Source organism: Belonocnema kinseyi, chromosome 7 (assembly GCF_010883055.1).
Source record: "Belonocnema kinseyi isolate 2016_QV_RU_SX_M_011 chromosome 7, B_treatae_v1, whole genome shotgun sequence".
NCBI classification, from domain to species: Eukaryota; Metazoa; Arthropoda; class Insecta; order Hymenoptera; family Cynipidae; genus Belonocnema; species Belonocnema kinseyi.
This window is the reverse complement of record NC_046663.1, coordinates 133847969-133856713: the sequence shown is the minus strand read 5'-3', so window position 1 is coordinate 133856713 and position 8745 is coordinate 133847969.

Genomic DNA, 8745 nt, shown 5'->3' with positions numbered 1-8745 from the left:
GATTATTGAATCTTCTTAACAAATGAAAAATAGCAGAATACAGGTCTTAGAATTTTTACTTTCGTTTTTTCCACATTTATGCAACATTAAGCGAAAAATTTTCAAAAAAGAAGTTTGATAATGTTTTTCCTGATATTAGCACAAAAAATATTTACAAAATAAATTATAACCTGCAAAAAAATTAAGTGACTCATCTTATCCCCTATGCTAATCTCGCCCCACCCTGCCCTAAGTAGATGTGAAGAACATTACTACTTTTTAGGTTATGGTGCGCTCTCTTAATTTGCAAAAAAAGAAAACCAGTTAGGCGTTGCCAATAACTATATTATCGACAGCAGTTTTTTTCGAGCCGGAATTTTGCAATTACGTGATAACTGCTCTCTTATCATGTTTTCCAAGTTATCAACTGCCCTGTGGGCATACAAGTCCTAAACTTGTCCTGTATACGTCTTTCGGCGGACGTCTTAAGGACGCCCTGAGGACCTTTTAAAGACATGCAAATTCCAAAGGATGGCTTGAAGACGTTAAATCACATAACATAGAGGTACATTCTAAGGACATCTTTAGGACGTCCCGGTGCCCTATGGGTACATTCGGGTTCATTCTAAAATGTTCCTTAAATTGTTTTGCGTTAAATTGTGTAACAATTCTTTCAGAAAGTCCAATTATTTTAATAGGCGTTTCTCTCGCGCATCGGACTTTCATGGAAAATTCCTTTAAAATGCCAGCACTTTCCACCTCATTATCACTATCCGCATCATCACTTTTCAACATAATTGCAAACAGAATCGTTTGCAACAATAACTGGTTTGATGGAACTGCAGCAACAATTATTTTTTTCCGCTGGCTCTCCATTGTATGTTGTTGAATATAAACATAAGCTGGCAATCTTTGTATTCGCGGCATAATTCGCGCAAAATCCTTTCACACGCAACCGTTCAAAGAACACCGCAGTTCACTTTCGTAAACCACGCCTCTTTTCCAGGTTCGCTCAATGAATGCACTTGGTGAGAAACCAGAACGAACCTCTAAGGGCGCTTTTATATTTCGTTTGCCTGCAGGCGGAAAATGTTCCATCTTCTCACTGTTCCTTCTAGAAATAATCAATTGAGATCGATAAGAAATAATATAACTAATATCTGAATCGTTCCGAATCGTATTTCTTAATTTTGCCAAAACGATTGACAACGATTGAGCATTTTGCATTTCCAATTTTTTCCAATCGGTACTTGGAATTTGCCACGTGATGACAGCACTTTTATCTGGCGGGAATTATTTACTTTTTTGGATTAATATAAATCTGAAACAGTATATATTATAAAATGAAGTAAAATGAACATTTTTTAAATAATTCTTATCAGATGAAAGTGGTGCTACGAAAAAAATGTGCTAATAGTATTTTATGTTAAAAATATAAAATCAGATACACGATAAAAATAAGAAAGTTGATTTTGTAATAATGAAGCAAAATTGTTCGTTTTATTATACGCTCTTGGAATGTTTATTTTAGTGAAAATTTAATAAATGGTTATAAGTTTTAAAATCGGTTAAGATTTGAAAAAACGAATAATTTAGAAACGTGAAACTTCAGAAAAGCGATTCAAGTATTATTTTATTATTTAAAAATGCTAGGCTGTTCTTCTTTATTCATAATGTGTTCCCTAAGGGTTTACATGACTTCCATTCCTTACAGTTTCTTATTTCCATTTCCTGCGAACGAAAGTGAGAGTGCAAGCGAGAGAGAGAGAGAGCATGAGAACGCAAACGCATCTTAGTCTCCTTAACTTTTACCTTACCATTACTTACAAATTTTACGCTTCTAATCTAAGCGACTTCCGTTTCCTTTTCTTCCACTCTTTTTATACCTCCATTTGCCTTTTTTCACATGCATTCTTTCATTATCTCTCATTCGCACCTCTAGCACTCTCAAACTCCTTCATTCATTCTTCTCCTAATCCATCCCCCCCTAGAATCTTAACCACATTCTCTTTCCAGCTTCCTTTATTTTCCATTCCTCTCCTACATGCTTCCCATACATGCTCCCATGTTTTCTCCTCCCATTCACATATTCTACACTTTCTGTTCTCTTCTTTTTCCCAGTACATCCCCTCCCTTACCTCGTTTCCTAATCTAAATCTTGCTATTCTGGTCAACGTTCTCTCTCCCCATCCCTTTCCTAAATACTTTGGCACTCCTTCCTTTTTTATCATCTTATACCATTTATTGTATTTTGATTCCTCAATCATCCCCCATCTTTCTATTAATTGTCTTTCTCTCTCCCTTTTTCCAGTTCTTCATAGTTTACTCCAGTCCCGTCTTCTATTTTTCTATCATTAAAGAACTCCCTCCTTTCTTCTTCCCATCTCGTTAATTTGATTGCCCGCCCTCTCCTCGCTTCTACCTCCATCAAACACTTTCTCGCCAACTCCCCTCTCTTTCCCTCCCTCAGCTTTGTCTCAAATTTCCATGCCCTCTTTCCCGTTCTAATACTTAACTTATCCCTTTGCGCTTCTTCCTCTCACCATGTATCCTGGCGTCCTCCAGTCTGTCCCTAGTGTCGACCTTATATACCTTTCTTGTAAACTCTCAATATCTTTCCTTTCTTTCCATCCCCATATCTCTGCTCCATAACCTAATACTGTCCATACCAGCGTATCATATAACCACGTTCTCCTTCTCCAATTTTTTTTAACCTTCTTTTTCCTATTCCCCTCCTATTCTAAACCTCATTATTCTTGTCTTTTCTACATTTACCTTCAGCTTTTTCCCATCTAAGTATTTGTCTAATCCTTTCATTAATCCCGCCATCCCTTCTTCATCCTCTGCCATCAACACTATGTTGTCTGCGTAAGCCAGTGTATATATATCTTTTCCTTCTCTATCCTAACTCCTCCCCAACCTTTTTCCCTCATATCTTCTTCCAAGTCTGATACTAATAAATCAAATAAAAGTGGGCTCAAAGGACATCCTTGTCTCACACCTCTCACCAACCAGAAACTATCTCCTACTTGCTCTCCTACCTTTACCTGGCTTTTTGTCTCCCTCAAAATTTCTGATACTCTCTTTAGTAATCCCTCTCTTATCCCCTTTTATACTATAACCTTTTCAATTTCGCCTCGGTTTAATGAGTCAAACGCCGCCTTTAAGTCCACGAACATTGCTATCATTGCCCCTTTTTCCCTTTTAATTCTCTTATTTTTTAGATAGTTCAGAACATAGATGTTGTCCATTACCCCCATTCCTTTTCTAAACCCTGTCTGATTCGGTGACTCGATCTTTTTTTCTTCAACTTCTATCTTCCATCTCTCCGAAAAAAATGGTTACATATACTTTATACAGTGTTGGCATCAACGCCAGACCCTATAATCTTTAACCTCCTCTCCTGTTCCTTTCTTTACTATTGGTATAACTACTCCCTTTTTTCCATAACTCTGGCCACCCCTCTCCTCTCCATACTCTATTACACATTATCCATGCCCATTCATCTTCCTCAAACCTTTTATTCACTTCCTCTTTCTTTTGGTAACACAACTCAGTATACTCTTTCTTTTTTCGTATATTCTTTCGCATTACTTTTTTCTTTTCTCCACTTTCTTAATTCCTTTCTGACCTCCTTTTTTTCTCTTTGCAGTCATCACCCCATCCACTTCTATTCCCCCTTTACTAACTTCATTTTTGTTTGTGCACTCTAATACTATTTTTATTTCTACTATTATTTTTTCCATCTCCTCGTCCACATTTCCCTCTCCCATTTTGATATTTCTGACCTATTCTCTAAACTGTTCTTTTTCTTCCCTTGATCAATCCCCTTTTCCTACAATTTTAACATTTTCTCCTCTTTCATTCATATTGCTCTTGCTTCTTTGTCCCTCTAATGTCACTATTCATGAGAAACTGATCCGAATCAATATAATCACCTATCTCTAGTTTCCTAACCTTCTCTCTTACATCATCATCCACCAACACATAGTCAATTACCGTTCCCCTTTCACCTACTGAGCGTGTATATTCAGGTCCCGGAAGCTGGAATTACAACATTGTCATATTGATGTGGGCACTATGCCATAATTTAGTGCTTATTTAGTGCTAATATATTCTGCAAAAACTAAATTTTGTGCCCGGTAATTTTGGTCAAAAACATGTATTAATGCTAGCTTCAGGTGAATCTGATTTGCGAAACTCGGAAACTATGAGGGGTATCAAGATCAGCTTTTCGCAGGAATTAAGTGCTAATTAAGTGCTCTCGATTTATGCCTTGCAAAAAATCCGGGCACTTTTTTTTTACCAAAAACGTGTAGTAGTGCTAGCTTCAGGTGTCTCTGGTATGCGAAACTCGGAAACTATTAGTGGTATCAAATTCTCCTTTGCGCAGGAATTTAGTGCTAACTAAGTGCTCTGGATTTATGCTATTCAAAAAATCCGGGCACTTTTAGTTTTACCAAAAACGTGTTTTAATGCTGGCTTCAGGTGACTAGTGTTATGAAACTCGGAAACTATTAGTGGTATCAAAATTAGCTTTGCGCAAAAATTTAGTGCTACTTAAGTGCTCTGCATTTGTGCTATGCAAAAATTCCGGGCACTTTTTTTTGACCAAAAACATGTAGTAATGCTGGCTGCAGGTGACTCTGGTATGCGAAACTCGGAAACTATTAGTGGTATCAAGATCTGCTTTGCGCAGGAATTTAGTGCTAATTAAGTGCTAATATATTCTGCAAAAACTAAATTTTGTGCCCGGTAATTTTGATCAAAAACATGTAATAATGCTAGCTTCAGGTGACTCTAATATGCGAAACTCGGAAACTATTAGGGGTATCAAAATCAGCTTTGCGCAGAAATTTAGTGCTAATTAAGTGCTCTCGATTTATGCCTTGCAAAAAATACGGGCACTTTTTTTTACCAAAAACATGTAGTAATGCTGGCTGTAGGTGACTCTGGTGTTGTGAAACTCGGAAACTATTAGTGATATCAAGATCTGCTTTGCGCAGAAATTTCCGAGTTTCACAACACCAGTCACCTGAAGCCAGCATTACCACACGTTTTTGGTAAAAAAAGAGTGCCTGGATTTTTTGCAAGGCATAAATCCAGAGCACTTAATTAGCACTAAATTCCTGCGCAAAGGAGAATTTGATACCACTAATAGTTTCCGAGTTTCGCATACCGGAGTTGTGGCTTCAGCTGAAGCTAGCATTACTATATGTTTTTGGCCAAAATTACCGGGCACAAATGTTTTTTCTGCAGCATAAATTAGCACTAAATAAGCACTAAATTATGGCATAGTGCCCACATGAATATGACAATGTTGTAATTCCAGCTTCCGGGACCTTGTATATTCATTTAGTACCTTATCTTTGGATATTCTTCCTCTCTCTTCTCCCCATTCCCTTCCTCCCACGTCACCTGTTCTCGCATTGAAATCTCCACCTATTCTCAGCCTACTCTCTTCTTTATTTTCTTCAATAATTCCTTTCATCTCCTCTGCTTTCTCCTGCATATCACCGTTCACATAAACCCCCACTACCTTCCACTTCTCTCTTCTTATCATTACCTCTTCTACTATAAATCCTTCTTTTTGTTATTTCCTGTCTTTCTTGTCTTTCCCTGTTATACATTTATTCCTTACTCCCATCACCATTCCTCCCATTGCTCTGCCCTTTTTAGTCTTTCTCTTTGCATTTTTTACTTGCCATTTGTAACCTCTTGGTAACCTTCCGTTTACTCTTTCCCATCCTTGTTCAACTAGCCACGTCTCCATCATTATGATTACATCCCATTGTGTCAAATGTCTCATAAACTCCCTATTCTTTCTCTCCAATTCTGCTATATTCCAGTAAAAAATCTTCCATTCTTCCCTACTTTCGTTTCTCATCTTTTTTTCCTCCCTACTATTTCTTATTTTCCTACCTCCTGTTCCTTCCTCTCCTAGTTTTCGTGCGCCTTATTTCTTAACAGGTGTTCCCTTTCTTCATCCCAATCCCATCACACTCCGTCTATCTGTATTCTCCCATACTTAACCCATGTTCTCTTTCCCTTTTTTCTTTCTTCTTCCGCTATTTTTCTCAATTTATATTGCATCTTTCTTTCTACCCATGCCAAATCATCCTCTATTCTCTCTGAAATTCCATATAATAACCTTTTCTTTGTCATCACCACCCTCTTATGTTCCCAATTCTTTAATTTCACCAGTACCATTATCTCCCCTCTTCGCACTTCCCTTCCTACATTTCTTATTTCCTCCATCTCTACCTTAGCACCAATCCTTTTTAGTACTTCGTCCACCCCTTCCTTCAGCTCTTTCCCCTCTAATTCTATATCCTTCATCGCTATGTTTAATTTTCTTTCTTCCCTCTATTTTCTTTCTATTCTTTGTTCTATTTGTCTCAGCCTTTCCATCTCCTTATTCCCACTCTCTCCCCCACGACAATCCCGGTTCGAGCTTTCAAGTTTCTTCATCCTACCTTGCATCTCCTCTACCTTTTTATTATTATCTTCTTCCTGCTTTTCTAGCCTTCGTTCGAATGACTCCATCCTGTTTTCTAACTTTTCCCTGATTTCTTCCCATTTTTTATTCCCTTCTTAACTTCAGCCATTTCCCACCTAACTTCCTTCTTTAATTCCTCTCCCCTCTTCTCCTGCTTTTCTTCATAAATCCCCATTACCTCTATCATCACTTGGCGAATTTCCTTTAGTCTTTCCTCTTTCATCGTAACTTCACTTTCATCCCCGCTTCCACCAGCCCCCTTACTATTGTCACCCTTCCCTACCAAACTCCGCTAGTCATGAATCAAAATCAAAATCTCCCGCCTTCTATGCTTTCCTGCCTCTATCTACCGTCGTGTTCTGGTACCTGTCTCGCCTTTCGACGTCGCTACCCAACCCTGCTACTACTAACCCGATCAACACACAGCAATTATGAATACATACATTTTTCTGTTAATAAAAAAAGTTTTTGTTAATTCACTTTCTAAATTTTTAGTTTATTGAAATATAAGTGCCTAAAATGATGGACAAAATTCTTTTTAAATTAAACAGTAAATTTACATCAATATCGGTGATGTTATATTCTGTAATCCTTAGAGTATCACTTCACTTTTACCACTAATGATTGACACCAGTCAATAAATTCAAAGTTTAAGTATTCGAAGCTGCAAATTTGGTTATTTAAAGTATTTACGACTAAATTGCAAATTAAACCAATCCAAATGAAAGTTTTCTGATCACTGAGCGTTCTAAATATCTAATTAAAACATTTAAAACAGCGATTTCGAGTTTAAACGTTCAGTAATATATGTAAAAATTACAAGCCTTCTAGAGACGTTTTATAAATAAAGCATTTGAAATTGTACAATATGGATTTAAAAGCCTTTAACTTTGTTTAATTTAAAATTATGCCATGTGAAATTTAAGTTTGAAAAATATACATTTTTATCTTTTCTCGATTTCATTTGAGTTAGTAAATACAGGCTGCAAAAATAGCAATTTATTTTAGCATTTCAAACTCAAAGTTTCTAAAAATTCGTAAATTTAAAATTAAGCTCTTATTGTTTGATATGCTAAAATGCCGAGAAAGGGCCATACGGTTACATAAGATTTTATAAAATTATGAGAATGACAACTGGATAAAGACCAAAAATAAACATTTTTCAGATTATTTAATAAAAAATTTGACGAAAATTATAGAAATATGTGGCCATTAATCACCATGTTGCAGGAAGAAGAGAATATAAAAAGTACTATACAATTAATAATTTGAAACCTTTAAAATTCAAATATTTTATGATTAGGCATTGCAAACTAAATTATTTACAGTGTTCAAAATTGAATATTTTAAATATTTAAAACTAGAAATTTTCAAGAATTTTAAATAAAACTTATTTATAAATTCAAAATTGTAATAATGCAAGAAGCTTAAAAGGATTGGATAAGTTTTTTTTACTAAAAATGTAATGAGTAACCTATAATTTATTTAGCCAATCAAACAAATCATACTACATTATTGTCACATCGTTATACCGTATGATTTTTGCATGCTGTTAACTCATATACTTTTGACTTTTAATTCGATAGGCAGCCTAAACATTATATTTTTTTGTACTTGAAACTTTTGATAAACTATTAAAAATTTAATTACTAACCATTAAACACGTGCGCGTTATATGTGTTACGAACGAAAACTACAGAGAGCGTATTGTAGGCGAGTAAATTGACTTAATTCAATCCGATTGGGAACAATTGACACAATTAGCATCAATTTATACCGATTCAACTTTTGATTACTCTTAAAGGTTATTAATCGTGTCCAATCGATTATTTCCGTGGGGGATGTCATGTAAGAATACCATGCACTTATTTCCTTCTAGCACATTTTCTTCCATTTTCCGCTTGTGCATGAGGAAAATCTCTTAAAGTACTATAAATGCATAGTTTTATCACATGATAGAGAAAGAAGATGAAACATTTTCGCCTGCATGCAAAAAGGTATGAAAGTGCCATAACTAACGCTAAACTCTTCCATTGATTATGGACTGTCAATAGTTCGATATCTATCGGACTATCAATATTACCAAAGGGCACGATCTTTAAGCGGATTTTTCTAATTGAATTATGAGGGTTTCAGACCAAAAAAATTATTAATTCCTAAAAATAAATGGGTAATTAAATGAGTCTGAAAATTATTAATTCTACAAAACAGTCAATTTAACATCGTCGATCTGAATATATATACTTCCAAAAGTTTTGGGGGTGTCA